Source organism: Electrona antarctica (assembly GCF_951216825.1).
Source record: "Electrona antarctica genome assembly, chromosome: 8".
Lineage (NCBI taxonomy): Eukaryota > Metazoa > Chordata > Actinopteri > Myctophiformes > Myctophidae > Electrona > Electrona antarctica.
The window spans coordinates 40,605,777-40,629,643 of record NC_136789.1 but is presented as its reverse complement, the minus strand read 5'-3'; the positions used below and the strand labels follow the sequence as shown (position 1 = coordinate 40,629,643).

The window sequence follows — 23,867 nt, the reverse complement described above, 5'->3', positions numbered from 1 at the left end:
CATGAGTGAGTCTGTTCCGCAGTACTAAGCGTTAATTTACACCATTTAAATATTTTGTGTGTGCGTGCGTGTGTGTGTGTGTGTGTGTGTGTGTGCGCGTGCGTGCGTGCGTGCGTGCGTGCGTGCGTGCGTGCGTGCGTGCGTTTACATAAGTTGTCTGACGGGGGTGGTCCAATTAATTATGACTAATCCTCAACCCTCCGTGAAAACACCAAGGTAAACATTCTCATTTAGAACCTCTTCTGAAGCCCCTTGTCCTATTCTGCCCGGCTATGGCATTATACAGCTCGTGTGAAGTCCCTTAATTTGAGGCCTCTTATATTCCGGTCCCTCCGCACATACTCATCAGGGTGTGTGTGTGTGTGTGTGTGTGTGTGTGTGTGTGTGTGTGTGTGTGTGTGTGTGTGTGTGTGTGTTAGGGCGGTGGGGGGGGGGGCAGTGTCGAGTGTTTATTCTCTCACACTTACCAACGGGCAATTATGCAAATCATATTGCCCACATGCTGTGAGGGAACTTATTATATGAATGGAGGTCTGGCAAACAGCACAGAAGGCGGCGGGCGAGAAAGAGAGAGGAAACAGTAACCATTAAAAAGAGAGGATAGGTACTCTCACAAAAAACATGCAGTAATCCTGGTCTCTAAACTGCCTCCCCCTGGTCAGCCGGGGTGCCTGATGGTGCCTGATGAAGAAAAACAGTCTCTCTCTTTATAGTTCAGATACTTCAAGGGGAAAATAACTGATTGGAATAACGTGTTCCTATACCACACGCTGCGTCCAACCGGGGAAACTCCCCCGTCAGGTGAAAAGAAGCGGCTTGAACTCCTCATGCATATAAGGAAGTATGAAGTCAGTCCGTTGCTCTCTCCAGGTTGGCAGAGGGAGTGCAGAGCCCAGGATTACATTAGAAAATTTACACTGGGTGAAAAAAATGGGTTACAAAATCGTAGGATAAAAATGTAAAAGAACCATAAAAAAGAGAGCTAGTGTGAGATCAGCTCACTTCTCCTCCTTCCCCGTCTCCATAATCCCGCCACGCGACGACATCGCGAGCCGGAAATAGCTGATCTTCAAGCTCATGTCATGTTGAGGATGTCATGTGTCGGGGGCTTGTATAAGTAATCTATTCCCAGCAGATTCTCGCAACCCTTGTGGAATTCCACCTGGCAATGCCAAAGGCGCAGGGAGCTGACAGGAGGTGACGGCAGGGGGGGGGGGGTATGGAGGGGCTACCTATGTGCATGTTTGCGGTGGTATAGGGTGACGACGACGAGTGAACAAAATATGAAAAGCTCAGCGACATGAATAAGTCATTAGGAAGACAGCGGAGTGCCAGCACGCCCCACCCTCCCAAACCCAACCCCCTGCTGTGAGGAGTGGGGCGCAGATCTCTGTTGCCTAATCTCCTCTGACATCTCCAGCATCTATCAAAGCTAATGAACGGAGGGGAAAAATGGAAAAGGGAACGGGGGGGATGAACTTTGCATATAGGGCGTTAAAGTGCAGCAACCTGCCCGCAAGACCTCCCCATGCGGTCCTGAACTCATAGAGGCAGGGAAGGAGATGATGATCTAAATCTCAGCGCAATTCGTTGCTACAGAGACCTCGACAGGGATCAAGCTTGACTATAGAAATAATGAGTTTTTGTTTTATTTGTATGTTACAATGATTTTTTTGGGAGGGCGGGGAGAGGAATGCATTCCTTTGCACGCAATTGCATATCAATTGTGTGTGCATATTGATTATAAGCACACACGTCAACACACATTGGTCTTCTCACAAGCGAGTGTGAGCTTAGATTCTAGTGGTTCCTAAACGTTTTAGCTCAAGACCCTGAAAGAGAAATTAGACGTTTGCTCAGGATGCAAACTAGTGAAAATAGCAGATCTACAAGCTCACAACGGGTCGTTCGCACCTGGTTTTAATTCATGGGAGCTTTTTTTTAATGTTTTTTTTTTTAATGTTTTGAACTAATAATAATTAAAAACAAAATGTATAGGAAACCAAAAAATAAAGGGACAAAAAAAATGTTTCCGTGACCCACAAATGAGTCCCGACCCAGTTTTGGGTAAACAGTGCTCTACTACCTGTTGGCTTACTAGACCCCTAATCCTGTGGTTCCCAAACCTTTTCATGTCAAGGACCCCCAAATTGACACAAATTAGTCTGCAGACCCCAACTTATGCCAGAGATATGCCAGGGACACCCATAAGAGAATATTTTTACGGCTCTAGCGGAGATTCTCAACCTGTTTAATTTCAAGGACACCCAGTTTGACATGCATTAGTCTACAGACCACCATTTAATGGCATTTCTATCTCTGGGACCCCCAATTTATATTGTACAATCAATGTTAATTTAACTCCGAGTGTGTGCAAATGGAACCAAATGGACCCGTTAAGGCACGTACTGTACACGTACTGGTCTACAAGGCACGTACTGTACTTACAGTATGTACACAGTCACATACCCTTGCACACTTTGTATCTGCAGCCACGTGAGTGCAGATGTGCCCCTCTCGCAGTGCAATAGACACTTTTCTATTTGCCGACAGCTATCATGTGAAGGTCTCATCTAAATCCCCTTCCAATGTGATTCCTGTGAGGAGAAGGAAGCGTGAGATGACTCAGACATGAGTGATCATCACCTATACTGTCACGGCTGTCCTCTGTTCGTTATGGACGTCAACATTAACACAGAACATGAGGGATCGTACTGTCACTGTTGTTGTCCCACTGTTTTTTTTTTAAGGATGTCAACATTAACACAGAACATGAGGGATCGTCACCTACTGTCACTGTTGTCCCCTGGTTAAGCACATCCACATTAACACAGAACATGAGGGATCGTCACCTACTGTCACTGTTGTCCCCTGGTTAAGCACATCAACATTAACACAGAACATGAGGGATCGTCACCTACTGTCACTGTTATTGTCCCCTGCTCTTTAAAGATGACAACATTAACACATTTTATTCATTCACATTGATTAACACCTTGTCATGTTTGGGGAGAGCTCCAGCGCACTCTGGCCCCTTTTCCACCGGTTGGTTCCCAATGGGAACCGGTTCAGTTCTTTTTGGTTTTTAGTCCATGAGACAGAGCTTATTATGAATTGAGTGGGCAAAACCATACCTATATTAGATTGTTATCACCATTAAACGTCCCCAATTGAGTACTTACACGAAGACAATGATTTATTGTATTACAAATTTTACATTTTGAAATATGCAAATGAGGCATTATGTAGGAAAATATGCAAAATAACCAAAAATTTGAAAAAGCTACTACTGTGGAAGGGTTATCATGTATTATTTTACTTGTATTGATCCTATAAACAATTTAATATAGGGTATAGTTTGCCCACCAATTTTGGAGCTCTGGCTCATGGACTAAAAACCAAAAAGAACTGAACCGGTTCCCATTGGGAACCAACCGGTGGAAAAGGGGTCTCTGTCCTCCTGTACATAACTGCAGAGAAAGATTATACACCTATATGCTGTACAGTACTGATTATATACACCTATGCTGTACAGCACCGCAACGGAATGCTTGCGGCTGCTCAAAACTTTGACAACATTATACTTTGTAAAGACGTGTAGATCTCCCAAGCGTTTGCATGCCACCATCTCCCACACGACAACAGAGTATGCTGATTGCAGTTCAGACTTAGCACCACACAGTAGGCCCCGCCAGGCTAGCTGTCAAACTAGCTGACATGGGAGAGGCAAGGAGGCAACCAGGTGCTCAGGAGGTGTGCAGGTATAAAACATTTAAAAATAGTTAAAAGGTGCTCCTGGGATCAATCGGGATAACACATCATATAGAGCAAAGAGGAGATCCGGGCACACTTAAGCCCTGATGCCCTGATGAAGACCGTATAGGTCGAAACATGTCGGTTCAATAAAGTTTTCCTCCTTTTAACATTAAGTGTGCCCGGATCTCCTCTTTGCTCTAGCTGACATGGGATTGAACCCTGTGGTCCTGTGCTTGCTGGGTCCTGGACTTCATGTCTGCCAGACTCTACCACCTTCACCCTAAGTACAGTACCGATACTACCGAAGCCCCACAGGGTTACATGCAGCCCCATATGGAACCTCTCCCTCCGCTCATACTGTAGCTCCGAGATGAGGTCCCACAGCCTTACCATACCGCCGCGTTTCAGAACCAGCGCATATTTTACACTATACACAATTCTTACCCTTTGCCGCACATCGTATCCAAAAAATAAAGGTCGGCCCCAACGCTCTCAGATGTTTTGTTTATTAGCGGACATCTAAGTGACGGGTTGAAACGAGCGTTTAAATTGCTTATTTAGTCAGCCGGTTGCATGTTGTGGCCGCAGAGGTGGTCAGATTTTCCAAGAACATGCAGGTGTTTGAGTAGAGCGTCAACGATTATGAAGTACAAACATCAGACTCTACATAGACACATACATGTTATGGGTCCATTTTTACTCCCTCGGTTAAATACATTCTCATGATTTCACTGTGCACCAAAAAACAGTGAGCAATTGTGTCTGCAGTACCCTATGTCCTATGATTTTGCCTCTGTCTCCCTAATCGTTTCGCTGAACGCAGCAGCAGCAGTGGAGAAATATCGGCCTGTATTACACAACGCATTCAGCCCTGACTCTAACCCTGTTTTATTGTCCTAGAGGGACCAGAGCCTCTCTTTATTGCCCGTTTTGAAATGTTAGCTGCTTAAGTGAGTGATCCGAGGCTGCACCGCCGCGCCTGTGGATGCTCCGTTGTCCCGGAGACATGGGCCCTTCGGCGCTCTACCGCCGCTCACAGCCCACTCTCCATGTTCCCTCTTTATAAATGTCAGCGAGGAGGAAACAACACGGGAAAGAAAGAAGGATGACAAGTGGGTTTGTGTGGAGTGTGCAAGAGAGTACATCAAGTCATTTCAAGGAGCTGTAGATCATGCTTACGTACAATAATGGGTGAAGAGTAGCGATAGCAAAGAAGAGCAAACTGCTGTACTGTGTACAGGCTGACCAAAACAATAGGGATGCCTTGGTTAATGTGATTCACCTATTTTAATTACATTGTTAAATTGGGAAATTATCAAACATGAGACAGTCTACATTTCCCAAACGGAAATTCATGGGTCGAAAAAAAACACTCTCACAAGAGGCATGGGTAAAACGTATCCCTGCCAGTGATCACAATGATTGAGCAGTGTGGGGGTGTATCAAAAGAAGCATGCATTTACCCCCATCCACTAGCAAATAGATCCCTGTGTATGCATGCATACAGACAGGGTCCTTATGAAAACAGTGGGTACACACATGGATGCGTATATATAGCTATTTTCTGTTTAGAATAAATCAAAAACGCCAACTTTGCCTAAAAACAGCTCAACTTCAAATAAACGGGGAAAGGGATTCAAAAGCATCAATGTGCATCAATTCTTCAGCTGTACAATATCCTCAAGGATGTTCCTTGAGAATGTTGCCGAATTTTAGCCTGAATTAAAGAATTTGAAGATCTCAAAACTATTCAAAACTGACACTTGGCAATTGCAAATCTGATTAACATTTTATGTGGAGTCCCGCAAGGGTCAGTTCTTAGAGTGTTCCCCACTTTGTACCACCATAGAGAGAAACTTATACTTAACTTATACTGATGATACACAGTTCGATTATCTCACTTTCACCCCAATACCCCAGGCCTGTGAAAAAGTTATTTTGCATTGATAATCAATGATTCAATGTCTCAGAACCTTTCTACAGTCGAACAAAGACAAGAGTAGTAAGTGATAAGGAAATCCATTTCCCATTTGGCTTCTCTGAAACCCATTGAGTAGGCTAAATATCTGAGTGTTAACCCATTTAGGCCTGACAATAAATTAAAAAAAAGTATTCTGAAAGAATAAATATATTCAAAGATTTGTGCCTCATTTTCACAATATTTCAAAAATAATAGCTAAAGCATAACATAATGCTAACACCAAAAGGGGTTCCCGCCCAAAATGGGTTATGGACTGTGATATGAATTTGAAAAGATCCTATCACTAAGGCCATTTTTTTCTTTTGTAAATAATAAAGATTATCACCAGGTGCTTCACTTTTTAAAAGAGTGTGAAACCATTACTGAAATCAAATTTAGATAGCGAGACCAACTAATTATAGACCAATATCCAATCTCCCTTTTATTAGGAAGATACTCAAAAAGGTGCGGTTTATAATCAAATTAACTCCTTCCTAAAAGAAAACAAGATTCTGGAAAATATTAGGTTTTAGGTCTAATCTCACCAAAGAGACATCTCTTGCTAAAGTGGTCATTGATTTGATGCTTATAAGGTTGGTTGGTTGGTTGTGGTTCTCTTGGATTTAAGTCCAGCATTGTACTTCGACAGTGAAGTGGCAATTGCATGACTTTTAAGACCTTTTTAAGGCCTGAAAATGTTGAGAACCACTGTTGTAGAGCACAAGATCCTCATCAATTCATGATTCAAAACCAGCTTTTGAAGATCTAGTTTGAAGAGACAACGCCAGCATTTTAACCCTTATTCGAAATTCTGCCTACTGACAAAAAAAAGGAGAGAGAGAGAGAGAGAGAGAGCGAGAGCGAGAGCGAGAGCGAGAGCGAGAGAGAGAGAGAGAGAGAGAGCATACAGTATCACGCCAGTCTTGTGTCTTGGACAGGCACAAGCGGTGAAATACTGGTGTTCCTGGTGTTCCACAAGAATGAATATAATATAGCCCTAAAATTAAAATAAGAAACAATGAGAGGATAAAAGAACAATGGGGAATGTGCATGCATGGGGAATGAATTGGGGGGAGCATACTAGATTGCATAGTGAGGTCCAGTCTAAAGTACATGTAGGCTCTCTGTTTAGGCCTACATTAGTCCAAGTAACATGCATAGTGAGGTCCAGTCTAAAGTACATGTAGGCTCTCTGTTTAGGCCTACATTAGTCCAAGTAACAGTGTGTGATGAATGCAGTTTTAAAGATGGAGTGCCGTGATTTTTGTATTTTTTCCAGTTTTTCATGTGTTTATGAGGTGACAGTACTTCATTAGACCTGGTTGTTATGTGCAATGATGTCTTCCTTTTGTGTTTAGGGTTTATCCTGGAGGCTAAAACCTTGACATTCAAACGTGCCAATGAAAAAAAACAGTGATATATATAGTGACATCACAATATAATCCCCTCCCCTAACCCCTCCCCCTTTATCATACAACCACATGCAGCTGTGGGCGCGGCTTCAGTTCAGGTGGCAAACCATGGCATACCTAAGGAACTGGTGGGCGTGTCCACATAAAAAACCCATTTTAACAAACACTGTACACTTTTTTGAAGAAAAACAAATCTTCCTCCTTATATAATAATAATACTTCTACATCTTTAAAGCACTAAATGGGTTGGGACCATGCAGCCTACCTTACTGAATCACAGACAACCTTTATGCCCTCAGGTTACTGGAGGTAATCAAATCTCCAAAGAATGCATATGCTGCATTTATTAATTAGGCCCCCTATAACTGCAGAATTATGTTAACTCAAGAAATCTGCGAAGCATCTTTAAGCACCACTTTAACACCAATCTATTCAATTTAGCTTTAGACAAATGAATAGCTTTTAATTAGTATTTTATCAATGCCGCTTTCTCTGCTGATTTTGTTGTATTGATCAATTATGTTTTTGTTTAAGTTTTTAATTAGCTGTTCCTTTTTCTTTCTTTTCACTGTGCTGTCACGCACTTTGTTAGCTTTAGTTGTGTTAATATTGGTTGTTGTCGATGTTAATGTGTTTTAATCAGTTCATTTTTAATCGGTTCCATTTGTTTCTTTTGTGCAGCATTGTAAAGCACTTGTAGTTTCTTATATGAAAAGTGCTACAGTACATAAACAAAGGTTGTATTTGTCTCCAACAGGTTGGATTATGTTATGCCCTTTTAGATGGCCTTCTCAAAAGTAGGACAGTTTTCAAATTGGGCGAGTTCTCACTGGAACAAGAAAAGCTGTCAACTACAGTAAACACATCACTCCTAGGCCTATACTTAAGATAACTCCATTGGCTACCTGTGCGGTACAGATAACTTACTCAACTTACAAGGCTTTAAATTGTAAGTAAGTAAGTAAGTCTCTTGCTAAATACATCTCTGACCTGCTCACTACCTAACCAATCAGAACACCCAGGTGATGGCCAGCCAGACACCGGCCTCCTAAGTACACTGTAGCGAGAGTAACATCTAAACATAGTGGTGGTCACGCGCACGCACGCACAAACGCACGCACGCACGCACGCACGCACGCACGCACACACACGCACGCACGATCTTGGATTAAAGTTTTATAGGCTTCTAAACATCCTAGTTTGTCTCATTTTGAGCAGAAAAAGGACTAATAAGCACATGCAGATTCGCATGTAGGCTATCTAACATGAAAGTTTTTCTATTATTATTGGATTAAATTACATTAATCAAAAACGAGATTTCTCTCGTGTGTGTGTGTGTGTGTGTGTGTGTGTGTGTGTGTGTGTGTGTGTGTGTGTGTGTGTGTGTGTGTGTGTGTGTGTGCACGCGCATCTGTGTGTGTGTGCGTGCGTGCGTGTGTGCATTTAACTGTAAGGGATATTCATTTTCCGTGTCATTTGCTGTAAACTGAAGTGGGCTGAGCACAACTGCCAGTTGCAGAATAATGGTCCCTGATTTCCAATTCCGCAAAGTCTAATCACAGCAGAGGCGTTGTGTTATTTTATTATGAATGAAACGGAGGGATCCTGCCTGGGGGTATTCATTGTGTTATTTTATTATGAATGAAACGGAGGGATCCTGCCTGGGGGTATTTTATTATGAATGAAACGGAGGGATCCTACCTGGGGGTATTTTATTATGAATGAAACGGAGGGATCCTGCCTGGGGGTATTCATTGTGTTATTTTATTATGAATGAAACGGAGGGATCCTGCCTGGGGGTATTTTATTATGAATGAAACGGAGGGATCCTGCCTGGGGGTATTCAGCACAATGAAACGGAGGGATCCTGCCTGGGGGTATTCAGCACAATGAAACGGAGGGATCCTGCCTGGGGGTATTCAGCACAATGAAACGGAGGGATCCTGCCTGGGGGTATTCAGCACAATGAAACGGAGGGGAGGGATCCTGCCTGGGGGTATTCAGCACAATGAAACGGAGGGATCCTGCCTGGGGGTATTTTATTATGAATGAAACGGAGGGATCCTGCCTGAGGGTATTCAGAATGAAACGGAGGGATCCTGCCTGAGGGTATTCAGAATGAAACGGAGGGATCCTGCCTGAGGGTATTCAGAATGAAACGGAGGGATCCTGCCTGAGGGTATTCAGCACAAGTGTCACTTCAGTATTAGACTGTGTGTTATTTTATTATGAATGAAACGGAGGGATCCTGCCTGGGGGTATTCAGCACAAGTGTTATTTTATATATGAATGAAACGGAGGGATCCTGCCTGGGGGTATTCAGCACAAGTGTCACTTCAGTATTAGACTGTGTGTGTGCAGCACAGCATGTCCTCTTGCACACACCTGTTTGCGTACTGGAATAATTGGCAATGTTTTGCCAATACTGTCGCTATATCAGACGGAAAGCTTGTATGTGCCAAACCGTTACTTTTCAGGAAATGGGGAAAATAAATAAGCTACCTACAGTATCTTCATATAACTGATCCTCCCTAATATTCATGATGAAATGGTAATATTTGTCTGTGTCTCATAGGAGGGCTGTGAACAGTTCAGAAACCCGCCTACCATTGACATTATCATATAGGCAACCCTTTTTTTGTACTATCGCAAGAACAATGGCTTCCATTGCATGCTAACTTTCCCTGAATAGAAAGCCTGCCGTTTCTATTAGCTTGGATTCCCCATCGATGATGTCACTAGTATAGGCAGGTTTCTGAACTGTCCACAGCTTGTGTGTGAAGTCGTCCTTTAACCCATTTTGACCTGGGAACGATTCTACAAAATGTCTTCTAAATCATGACCATGATCTGAAAAACCCTATGTTTCTATGTCAGTGGTTCTCAAACATTTTCATGTCAAGGACCCCCAAGATTATTATGTAATTGGCCCGCCGACCCCCATCTGAAAATATGTTGTTCCAGGGACTCCCCCAGAAGCAAAGATTTGAGTTAAAAACTTGGCTCTGAAAGAATATATATTCAAAGATTTCAGCATTTCTCTCTCTGGGAACCCAATACATACTGTACTGTTATTGTAAAATCAAACTTAATTTAACTCTGAGAGGTGACAAATGGTACACTCTCAGAATTACAGACCCATAAGGGTCCATTTGGTTCCAAATGATCATTTAGCTGGGGACCCCCTCAAACTCCCTCAAGGACCCCTGGGGGTCCCCGGACCCCACTTTGGGAACCACTGCTCTACTGACTGCCTTCATTTAAGAATGATATTCAGGTATCATAGCACCTTGCCAGCTATAGGTAAGAGTAGAAAGATGCAAAACATTTATTAATAAAGATTTAAAAAAATTAATAGAAGGTGGCAACTTTTGTTTTAAATAGCTCCCTGGTTATGACAAGATTTTGCATTCTAATTTTCTTTCCGTATGCTTCATGACTACCGACTGTATCATCTGGCAATCTGCCAAACAGTGATGAAGATATTAAGAACAATAAAGACGAGTTCTTCCATTTAAAAGCGGCCAGAAACCCCACTGCTCAAAAGATGTTTTGAGGTAACAACTTGTGTTGTAATCATAATGAAAAAAAGTACATAATAAACAACTATAGCCTGCTGCAGCACATCACAGAAGATTCAGTTTTTGTTAGTGCATTTTATTTTGTTTATGCTTCAGCAGAAATCTTGTTTGAAGGTAGGAGAGTAATGAACTCGCATTGTTGATAACACAACAGAGGTATGTGTCAGTAGTACAATTACATCTGGCATGTAAACAATTTAAGCCGTATAAAATTGGTTTAAACTTAAAGGACCACTTCACCACTTTTCAACCTATCTTCATATAATAGGTCCTCACTAATAATCATGATAAAATGGCACGATTTTTTTCTACTCAGTCTTTGTCTCATAGGAGGGCTGTGGGCAGTTCAGAAACCGTCCTCCAGTGACATCATCATTAGGCAGATTTGTTTTTACAAAAATGTTTAGATTTTCATTATCGTGAGAACGATGGCTTCCATTTTCGCATTGCAACTTTTCAGGACTAGAAAGCCTGCAGTTTCTATTAGCTTGTATTCCCCATCGATGATGTCACTGGAGGACAGTTTCTGAACTGCCCACAGCCCTCTTATGAGACACAGACGGCGCAAAAAATTGCGCCATTTTTTCATGATTAATAATGAGGACCTATTATATGAAGATAGGTTGAAAAGTGGTGAAGTGGTCCTTTAAGGGCTCTCCCAGGGTCTAGATGTTATCCCCTCAACACCACATCTATATACGACACTTAGGCCTATAGCTGTTAAGGACACTAGGGTCCTTATTGTGGTTAACTCTGAACGTGTAAAAATGAAATCAGCATGACAGACACTGTGTGCACGACCTTCTGTATGACAGCCAAACAGTGAGGGGAAACAACTACTCAGATCTTTTTACTTTCTGTATAAATGTACAGCAGCAATACCACAATGTAGAACTACTGTTACAAGTAAAAGGCCTGTATTCAAATCCACGAGTAAAAGAATAGACAAAGTATAACATTGGTAAACGGTACTCAAGTGCAGTACAGTATGTACTTTGTTACTGTCCACCACTGTAAAGGAGTGATTGGTTGATATCTTGATCATGAACTAAAACATTATGTTACATTAAAGGAGCATTCAGTGATTTGGGTGATTTGGAAAACCACCCAGTCCGCCCCGGTAAAAAAATGTGCACATGCACACGCTCTACAGTGGGGGGAAGTGCAACAGCATGTGGCCCGCCCCCACACATGATTGGAGGAAGGCCCCTCTCATCCTGATTGGATGAAGGCTTTGCCACCCGCCACCAAAACTGAAACTAGGATTTTTTGACCCCAGGGGCTCACTGGGGACAGGGAGGAACTCCTTATATGGTCAGCACACTCTATAGTAGGGAGGATTATCCAAATAAAGAAAAAATAGGTGATATTTGAATGAAGCAAAATCACTGAATATACCTTTAAGGTTAAAAAAAAAAGAAGAAAAAAAAAGAAAAGCTTACAGCTTGTTTCCATTGCGGTCATAATTCCATTGCGGTGAGAGTAAAGGAGAGAGGCGTAGCCACCATGACAGGGCATTGTGCTGTATAGTGCTGAGAGAACACCAAGGTTTATAATATATACGATTCGTGAGACAGCTATAGGCAGGCGCTGAGTGTTACTGTCTGTTCTATTTCTCCTTCATCGCTTTGCCAATAAACTTTCATGTGCTGCAATGGCTTTCTCATTTAGTGCCAAGCTGCGTGGGGTCAGATAAGGCTCGCCCCAAACGCAGGGCAGATCCATCCGCCCCGGATGTTACGGTGGGGGGGGGGGGGGACAGCCCCTTTACACCCAGTAAATCCATGGGGTGTCGTTTTTAAACCCAAGAGAGTTATGTTGTGGTGGGATTCGGGACAGGCCCAGTAGAGGATTCACCTCAAACTGTGAATCATCACTTCTTCCCCCTCTGCCCCATGCAATATAGGATTACTGCGTGTGCTATCAATAACGGCCACCACGAACATATGGGATGTGAATCGAGGGGTTTTCACGCTCACAACCGAAGGTGGTATTTCACGCATGTTACGTATCCCTATATAAAATGATAGGGACACTACGCATAACGCATTATCTCCACATGCTAGAAAGGTTATGTTGATTGTCTGCAATGGTGTAAAAGTAACTCAAGTACATTTACTCAATACTATATTGAGTATAGGCTACCTACAGGATACGGTAAGTAGAATTTACTCACTATATCTCAGAGGCAAATATTGTATACTTTATAACCCTCATTGTGGGCTCGAGTAGTGAGTCCACTATCGTTATTGTAATTATTCCCGTGGCCGTTTGACTTCTGGGCTGTGACGTCACGCCATGCAGGGACCACCAGTGGTCCTTGAGGAGGGTTCCAGGTGGTCCCCAGTTAAATGATGCAGAGTTGGTAACCAAATGGACCCATAGATCTTTAACTCTTGAGAGTGTAAAATGAAAACGAATGGACCCGTTTTTATTTTACGCTCTCAAGAGTTACATATTGTTAAACATCTGCATTACTTAATTTACAAGAAGGCTACACAATTAACAAACACATTGTTATTCTGATCGTTTGCCTGTCACCTCTCCTATGGTACCACCACAATACAGCATGGAATTATGGACAAAATCTTATCCAACAGCAACAAAATATTCTTTCGTTTTGGGTCTGAGTAATCTCTCAAGAACAGATTCTGTGAAGGGTGCTGTTTTTTCTTTTCTTTTGCCGATGGGCTCCCAGATTGGGGTCTGAGAGGCTAAATCTCATCAAATGGTGGTCCGTGGCTCAAATGCCCAATAAATAAAGGTGCGAAAGGCCAACATGAAAGTCCACAAACAACAAAACTCACACAAAACTGAGGCTCTTTAGATGCAAAAAGATATATACTTGTGCAGTTGTGCTAACAGCATCGATACCAAACTGTGCCGTTAAATATTTAAGCATTTTTAAAAAGCGTGGGCTTTGGAATTCTCACTTATAGTTGACTAATATTTGAGTATCTATAATTTGAAATACTGGCGGAGGCGAGTACTTAGTCCACCATAGCTCATGTTACTTACTCAATATCACACAGGGGTTTGAGGAGAATCCGAGGGAGAGAGAGTGTTACTGGATCGATAGCTCTAGCTGCCTCGGAGGGCAAAGCACAGCGAAGCAGGCTGGCTGAGATTTTCTGAAATTGAAAAATAAAGCTCTGGTGAAATAACAAGGGCGGGAATGAGGAAAATCTGTTTTTCAATACAGAAGTGAGTCGTTGGTAATCCATAATTCAGCATGGATGCCATATATCCACCGTGGTGGGGATGAGCGGCCTGCTGTCTGCCTGGATGTGCTTATTGATGCTGGCTGATACCTCCAAGCTTCACCCCAGAACACAGAGGTGGAAAAAGTACTCGCATGTTTTACTTAAGTAAAAGCATCAATACTGAAATGTAGAACTACTCCGTTACAAGTAAAAGTCCGGAATTCAAAATGTACTTGAGTAAAAGTGCAAAAGTATTGGCATCAAAATGTACTTAAAGTACCAAAAGTAAAAGTACTAGTTATGCAGAATGTCCCATTTCAAGTTTTAAAAATGTATGAACGGCACCAGCTCACAATGCGTCGCGGTGCGACACAGCTTGTAGATCGGTTCAAATGGCCGAAATGTATATAGGGCTGAAGTGGGTATATGTTTTCTAATCAGAATTACAATCTCCAAAGTAACTAGTAACTATAACGTTTTCAAATAATTGTAGTGGAATCTGAGATGCGTAGAAATATTGGGAATTGGAAATACCTCAAGTGATGCACAAATACCTCAAAAGTGTACTTAAGTACAGTACTTAACCCATTTTGGGCGGGAACCCCTTTTGGTGTTAGCATTATGTTATGCTTTAGCTATTGGAAAATAGCAGATCTACAAGCTCATAGCGCGCCACCGAGTGGCGCGCTACGAGCTTGTAGGTCTGCTATTTTTGAAAAATCGAAGAACGACTGACATAGAAACATAGCTTTTTCAGAAAACTGTCAGGATGTAGAAGACATTTTTAGAATCTGATCTCAGGTCAAAATGGGTACAGTACAGTAAAAGTACAGTACTTAAGTAAATGTACACAGTAACGTTCCAGCCCTGCTGTCTGCCTGGATGCGTATTGATGCTAGTTGATGCCTGGAAGCCTCGCCAGAAGGGTGATAGTTCCACCACAGCCCTATATGCACTATACTATACTATCTCTTCTCCCTGCACATCCGTGCGCCTGTTTGCACAAACCAATTTCTCCCTGCTTTTTTTTATTTTTTTATAACCACACACGTCAAAGGGACACAACAAACACATACGACTGTACAAATCCTGAGTGCTAGTAGACCTCTGAGATTTTACAGAGGTCCATTTTGGTTCTCGGATTTATACATTGATAAGTTAAGCACAGAGGATTTTTTGCTGAGTGGTGTGCAGAAAATTAAACCCCTATTCGCACTTGGCTTAGTATAGCCCCCATGTCCAGGGAGAGTAAAATCCACAGTGTTCATCGAACCAAATGGACCCGTAAGGGTTCATTTGGTTTCGATTTGATGCACTCTCAGAGTTGCAAATGGATACATTAAAACTGAGGATTTTACCATGCCTGCAGAGAACCCATTCACACTTGACTGTACTGAACATAATAGCTTCCATGTATCCCTTAATGTCAAGTCCAGTGAGTCATGAACCCAACCATGACCTCCGCGACCTCCTGTTCGCCGAAGGATCAACAACAGGAACGACACACACAATAAAAAATGCAATCCTTTACACTTTTACAGTATATCTGGCACAGACGGAATATAAACACAGTTGCTCTCGCACCCTCTGCCCCCGTGGAGGCAGATTTAGCGAAAGAAAATAATTACCCAAGCCACTGCTCTGGCTAATAGATTGGGACTAGGAACAAGCTTCGGCGTTGATTACATTTTTAGCATCCATCTCTCTCTCTCTCTCTCACACACACACACCTGCAGTGTAAACTGCAGTAATCTCAAGGCCTCTAGCTGGGGCCTGCAAGCTGCTGCCTTGGTGATCCCAGGGGGAGGCAGGTTTTAAATTGCCTGGATATGGGAGCCGGAGGGAGGAGGGTGGCCGCATGCTGCCGCTGGCTGTATGTGGCCCGGCTGACTGACTGATCCCCATCCACCACACAGAGGACCCCATGCTCTAACGCTCTAGCATTAGCCGGCCCAGCCACCGCCATGACCTCGTGCAGGGGGAAAAGTTTCGGGGAATATTGGAGGAAAGGACCGATTAACTAACTAACTAACTCTGAGGGAGAGGCTGTAAGCACGCACGCACGCGCGCGCGCGCGCGCACACGCACACGCACACGCACACGCACACACACACACACACACACACACACACACACACACACACACACACACACACACATTTGACAATTGTATTTAATACAGGATATTATAGAGTGGCAGCTACTGTACATGTGTAATATCTAAAAGTAATACCCATATGATGCGATAGTTTCAATAAAAATGGCAGCTAACCAGACTGATGATGTCTAATATTGTTAGACAAATTGCTGTGTTACATTTAGATATTAGACATTTAGCTGTCACTTCTGTTCAGCAGAACTAACAATGACTGCGAAATGCATGGGTTTGCAAACGATCACATTCTGTACAAAAACCCATGCAGGCTAAATCACACATCTCCAACCCCTACTGTAAATTGGTTGTTGACAATATTGCACCTCATTACAATAATATTGTAATGCTTTGCAGGGAAATGTGGCCAAGAATGGCCACAGACAACTCATTAGGTAGGTAAGAAAAGATAGATTTTGTGCATGAGGAGTTGGATTTAAAGCAGAGAAGGAGCCAATTACAGTAAAACCATGTCATTACAGGCAAATACACCCCCCCCCTCACACACACACACACACACACGTTCCTCAGACATGTTTACATTCACATATTAATCATTTAAGCCATATTTTACACTTCTCTTCCAAAATAGCCTACAAGCTCACAATAATGAGAAAAAATAGAAACGTTTGCAAAATGTTCAACAGCTTAAATGAGCTCCAAAGTAGGGACTCCAGGGAACTTCACAATGATGATGATGACTATTGTGATGTATTTGATGTATTACCATGTTTTGTTATACTGTAAGTCCTGAATTAAGAGCGTCTGCTAAATGCCTAAATTGTAAAAAAAAAAATGAAATGATGATGTTGTGAAACGGATTAAAATGTTTTGAGGACCTCAAAACAGACAAGACCCCACTGTAGTCGTTGGGCTCCGGATGTTGGCAGACACTGATTTAGATCCTAGGGGATTTAAACGTACAGTCAACCTGTATGTGTACAGTAGTCCTTCACTGGTCGCTGCCGCTTGCCCAAAATAACTGATCTTTAACTTAAGCAACCAGTATGGTAAAGATAACCACATGAACCCTAGCATCCCTGTTCTGGGCATGTCATAACAGGCAGCCCTGTGAAAATTGCCATATATACGCACGCACACACTAGGGCATTAAGCAACTAGTCGACTCGTTTACTAGTCGACTAGTAAATCCACTAGTCGACCTTGTTGGTACTAGTTGACTAGTTGATTAAAAAAAATCCCGATTTTGTAGGCCTCAAGATCAGGTAGATTATAGTTATAGTCACCATGTACACAGTTTTTCAATGTACAAATATTTATTTAAAAAAAAAAACATAATAGGTAGTTAAACAACTAGTCGACTAGTAAACTAGGCAACTAGTCAACTAGTAAAAATGACTAGAAGTGAATGCCCTAGCACACACACACACACACACACACACACACACACACACACACACACACACACACACACACACACACACACACACACACACACACACACACACACACACACACACACACACACACGCACGCACACGCACACGCACACACACGGTTTAAACTTTAAAGGCCTAAAAAGCACAATAACATCTTCTTTGACAGGCTATGAACGGGTAGCTGGCATGAGCAAGGAACAAGATGCATCCTGCATGAAGAGGGACACAGGTATGTGAAAACAACAAGAGGAAGATGGACAGAGGTATGTGAAAACAACAAGAGGAAGATGGACAGAGGTATGTGAAAACAACAAGAGGAAGATGGACAGAGGTATGTGAAAACAACAAGAGGAAGATGGACAGAGGTATGTGAAAACAACAAGAGGAAGATGGACAGAGGTATGTGAAAACAACAAGAGGAAGATGGACAGAGGTATGTGAAAACAACAAGAGGAAGATGGACAGAGGTATGTGAAAACAACAAGAGGAAGATGGACAGAGGTATGTGAAAACAACAAGAGGAAGATGGACAGAGGTATGTGAAAACAACAAGAGGAAGATGGACAGAGGTATGTGAAAACAACAAGAGGAAGATGGACAGAAACACAGGTATGTGAAAACAACAAGAGGAAGATGGACAGAGCGAAGATACAGTACATTCATTGTGGTTTCCCGCTTCAGAGAGAGAGACAGCGCTCAGAGTTTAGTCTTTGATCAGAATTCTAGAGAGAACTTCATCTTTTATTCTTTCTTTCACACGTTCCTTTTCCTTGTCATTTCACTAACTGCAGAGCTTTGTGCCGGCGCGCAGCTGCCGGTTAATTTATCTGGTGTAAATGTAGCAGCTTCGACACCTTGCGTGTAACGACTCACATCAATGTGCACCGACGGAGAAATGATGACACTGAAGTGCAATATCATTAACACTTTTACAGTACACAGGATTTAACATTAGCTTTTTTTCCCCCCCAAAGGGAAATAACTTTTCACTTCACAAAAGAAAATGTATAATAAGAACAATAACCTTTTATAACTTAATAACCTCTCCACATTTTGAATTTCAAATGTTCATAAAAGATTTGGTAGCACGGAAAAGGGTGCGGGGCGTGACTTTATTCTTCTTGTCTTTTTTTTTTCCCTTTTTCTTTTTATATTCATATTTAAATATTCATTGTATAAGCTATTATGGCAGGGCTGAACCCACTGAAAGGCATGAAGGGAAAATTAATTTAGGCTCTGATGCTTTCCCAAGAGGCATGATGAATTGGTCTTTAACTCATTTAGACCTGAGGACGCACCTGTGTCACCTTACAGCTGTTGAAAAATAGCAGATCTACAAGCTCATAGCGCGGCACCGAGTGCCACGCTACGAGCTTGTAGATCTGCTATTGTTGAAAAATCGTGAAAACGGGTTCAAATCTTTGAATATAATTATATTTCTTCGTTTTTAACTCAAATATTTGCTTCTGGAGGGGTCCTTGGAACAACATATTTTTAGACATATAATTCTGGGGGTCCTTGACATGAAATAGTCTAAGAACCACTGATATACTAGAAACAGGTTTTTCCATGTATCCCTTAATGTCAAGTCCAGTGAGTCATGAACCCAACCATGACCTCCTCCTGTTCGCCGAAGGATCAACAACAGAAACGACACACACAATAAAACAATGCAATCCTTTACAGTATATCTGGCACAGACGAAATATAACCACAGTTGCTCTCGCACCCTAGGTGTTTTCTGAAAAACTAGGTTTTTCAGAAAACTGTCATGATTTAGAAGATGTATTTGTAGAATCTGGGCTCAGGTCGTCATGGGTTAATACGGGAGTCTCTCCGTTCATACAAGGGTTCCATTGTTTTCATTATCGTCAGCTGGAACACTCACAGAGAGCTAATTGCACCTGGTGTGATAACATCTCTAATGTGTACCTGGCTCCATGAGTTAATGAGAGACAATGCAATCATTTGATAATGTGCTTATTTATTTCCAAAGCAATTACCCTGACAGTCATTTTTATGCCTCTATAAGTTAATAATATTTTTGGTCTCGTTTCTGCTTCTCTTAATTGTTTCAAATGTAATGTGAGAAAGAAAGAAGAAATGCTTTAAATTGTATTGAAATGACCTCTTCTGATGTTCGCTCGGTACGGTTACTGTACTTTGTTTTAATGGTGTAATTGTTTTTCACGTAAAGCACTTCGAATTGCCTCGCTGTTGAAATGTGCTATACAATGCAAAAATGTACTCTATTTATGTGTGTGTGTGTGTGTGTGTGTGTGCGTACGTGCGCGTATGCATGTGCATAATAGTACATGTACTGTAAAGAAAATCACATCCGTGTGAAGTGAGGGGCGTTCTTATCATCGTACATCATCTCATTCCGGCCAATCACAATTTGCGTCCTCACCTTCGTCATGTTTGTGTCACGAACACTCAAAATTGTCCATTCATTGTCAATGGCATTTAATGTTTGTGTTATAGGAAAAATGTGGGTTACGCACACACCGAAAGCTGGACCTCAAAATAATAGTCAGACCTACAGTTCTTTTATTTCACTCTGTTTCATGTCCCTCGTATCTTTTGATGACAGTGGGGAAAAACATACAAAAGTGAAATACAAGTCCTTGGACGTGCCTCGAGGTATAAGAAATTGGCCGTGGATTGATGTGGACCCATTAGTGAGTCCTTCACCACACTGTGTCTCCTCTCACTGCCAGCAGGTATAGGAATACTAGGAGCACAAGCTATTTACCAGAAAACGGAACTAATGAAGGGAGAAATTAACAAAAAAACACAGACAAATACAGCCACCTTCCTATTCCCCCCCCCCCCCCCCCCCCCTACAAATTCCCTATGTGACAGCCAGTGATATGGGCTCTCTGTTCCCATGGCCCTCCCTGCATTCACAATGTTTATAGCTATCTAGGTCACACACAGCTGCCACTGTCGGGGTGAATCGTCAAAGAAATAAAGGCACACAAGAAACATTTTGTCAAAGTTGTAGTTTACGCTTAATACAGAGGTGACCTGGATGGTCCTGTATATACGAGTTATTCAGAGCCCAAATCTCTGATTCTGAGCCTATTTATAGAAATGACCACAGCTAGTGCAAACGGAAGAACAGGTAAATCTATCATTGGTGGCTTGACAGTAAAAAATAAAAAATAAAAATACATGTACCCCATTTCAACCCCATTGTCCCTTCAGAGAATTATCCCTAATAAAAAGAGAAAAGAAAATTCTCCCCCTGCGTGTGCAGCTGGGAGTTTTTACATTTTTTCAGCCTTTCTGCCACGTCGACTTCTTTGTGTGAATTCATATGGGTGTACAGAAAGGGGACGGTAGGTAGGGTGTGTGTTCCCCCCGTGAACACAATGATCCATATGGGTGTACAGAAAGGGGACGGTAGGTAGGGTGTGTGTTCCCCCCGTGAACACAATGATCCATATGGGTGTACAGAAAGGGGACGGTAGGTAGGGTGTGTGTTCCCCCCGTGAACACAATGATCCATATGGGTGTACAGAAAGGGGACGGTAGGTAGGGTGTGTGTTCCCCCCGTGAACACAATGATCCCGTAGCAGCGAGCGAGCGGCACATTATCAGATGGGAGGGACGCGTTTCAAAGCCCGGCGGTCTAAAGCTATTAAAATAGCCATTGGGCTCTGTGTGGGGCCCTCAGGGGCCCCTGCCGGGCGAGCCTCCATAGTCCCTCTCCTCTGTTCCCTGAACGTCATTCAGCACATGCATGCACGCCTTCTCACTCACTGGTCCAACATGTGTGGATATCAAGAGGGGCCGGCATTCCTACATAAATCCCCTATACTCGCACGCTTATGCACGCGCGCACACACGCACACACGCACACACACACACACACACTTCTACTTTTTTCCCCATTCCATCTTGACCCTGCAGGCTACATACTGTAATAATAAGGGGAGAGTGAGGGATATAGAGAAGAGAGTGAGGGGTAGAGAAGAGTAAGGGGGAGAGAGAGAGAGAGAGAGAGAGAGAGAGAGAGAGAGAGAGAGAGAGAAGGGGAGGGAGGGAGGGAGGGAGATATGTTCTTTCATGACACACCTAAACACAAGACAGAGGAACATTATTGAAAAAAGAATGCACGCCCACGAGCATGCGTGCACGCGCTCGTGAGAGGGAGATATACAGAGATTTACTATTATACCAGTAAGCCCCCTGAGGGCGGAAGCACGCGTATCCGCCTGAGTGACTTCTGTACTGGCCATATACAGTATGGAGCGTGTCTTGAGTGTACAGGGTTTGATGTGGTCAGATCAACATACAGAACAGGTCAGCTCCATATATGGAGATCTAAGGGTGGCAGTGGGGGCAGTGTCTTGAGTGTACAGGGTTTGATGAGGGTCCAGGTAGGGTCGGGCCTTAATTTTCAGGCCTGATGAGAACTCTATTGTGGCAGCGGGGTCAGTGTCTTGAGTGTACAGGGTTTGATGAGGGCCCAGGTAGGGCCGGGCCTTAATTTGCGTGCCTGTTGAGAACTCTAGTTTTCGCCGGCTGCGGCTGCACTAATAACTTTGGGGCGGGCCCGTTTAGAGTATAAATGGACAGGTATCAGTCAAAAGGGAGACATCGAAGAGGAAGGATAGATGGGGAAGGATCAACATAATGTCAGAACAGGTCAGCTCCATATGGATATGTTAAGGGTTTCAGGTTTGAGGTCAGATGTAGAGTTGCTGGCCAATATTGATGACATCAGGGATCTCCATCCCTGATGATGTCACGTGATGTCAGACCCTGACCCTAACCCTGGGGTGACCAACCAACCAACCAACCGACGGGAATTGACCGTTTTCATAGTAAATGCGACAATAAGCTGTACGCTCACTGAATACATAGAAATGTAGGCTACAGTAAGGTGTTAGATGAAGTAAATCTGCAAATTAACCCATTTAGGCCTGATGTCGACATTTATAAAATTCTAAATCCTGACAGTTTTCTGTCAGGATTTGCGCCACATTTTCACGATTTAAAAAAAATAGCAGACCTACAAGCTCGTAGCGCGCCACTCGGTGCCGCGCTATGAGCTTGTAGATCTGCTATTTTTCAATAGCTAAACTATAATATAATGTTTAAAACACCAAAAGGGGTTCCCGCCCCAAAATGGGTTAATAAAGGCAAAGAAACGTGGGAGATAATAATAGTAATTAGATCCATGTATACTGCAGAGAGGGTCAGTTCATAACACGTACAGTATGGTGTATAGCATTGTACCCTGGAGTGATGGTGGCCCATTACCCTCAGCTGTGTGCTGCTTGTACGCCAAGCAATTACACTGACAATGAGCGTGCAGGTTTCCTAAGCAACATCCACTTAAGAGGGAGTCTCCAAAGATCACGACGGCGCATCACAAGATTGTATAGAGCTGCTGCTACTGGATTTGAGCTCAGTTAGAACACCAGATTTTCCGGCCGCTATATGCGCAGCCTTCAAATGTAGTTCAAAGTGGTCTCCATATATGGGCATGTTACGTCTTTGACGTCCACCGTCCACTCACTGTCTGTTTGTCCACGCACAAGGCAATATTAATACAAAAAAAAAAAGTGAGGGGCGCTCTTATCATCGTACATCATCATAATTCAGAATTTGCATCCTCACCTTCAAAATTGTCCGTTCATTGTCAATGGCATTTAATGTTTTGTGTTAGGACAAAGTTTGTGCACATACACCAAAAGCTGGACATAGGAGGGGCTATCGCCCCTCAAACAAGATAGAGGGTATGCGCATGCATTAAGTGAGTGGCAAACCGAGTGGCAAAGTAAGTTTAACGTTGTTTAATTTTAATGCAATGAGATAGGACTTTTTTTTTGCCACTCGGTAGGCATTCCCACATAACTTCATGGGTATGGCGATGATGTCACGTACACGCCTACCCTCTATTGTTGAACATTTCTGAATGCCCAACATAATAAGGGTTGAAAGTGAAAGCGGTTAAACCTGTAGCAATAGGCTTAATACATTTGGATTAACATATAAAGTGCAATGGTTATATGGCAAACAGATAAATGCGATTACATTTAGACTAGCATCAAATCAGCAACATCCTCCAGAGAATATCTGATATGTTCCAGCTGCTATACAAAAACAAATAAAATAAAATACAAATCTGGAGGGAAAACTCACTAGGTAGATATAATGGAATGGCAAGACAATAATGTTATCTTGTGCAGGCATGCAGCTTTCTCTGATGAAGGAGCGTTATAGTCAGTGTGTCACTTTGGTGACAATACATTAAATCAAAGGGTTTATTTCTCTATAGATTGATTGAACACCCCGTGGTGGAGCAACCATCTAGTGCTGCATTCTATGCCAGCCTCTTCTTTCTTTAGTGCACAAAGACTAATTAACAATACCGGTATTAACATAGA

The 23,867-nt window shown here is 42.7% G+C and overlaps 1 protein-coding gene across 1 annotated transcript in view; it reads right to left on the bottom strand.

Annotated features, from left to right (window-relative positions):
- fstl4 (follistatin-like 4) overlaps positions 1 to 23,867 on the bottom strand; it is a gene marked incomplete at its 3' end in the record, with an annotated part of 332,063 nt that overhangs the window by 141,715 nt on the left and 166,481 nt on the right. The window lies entirely within an intron of this gene.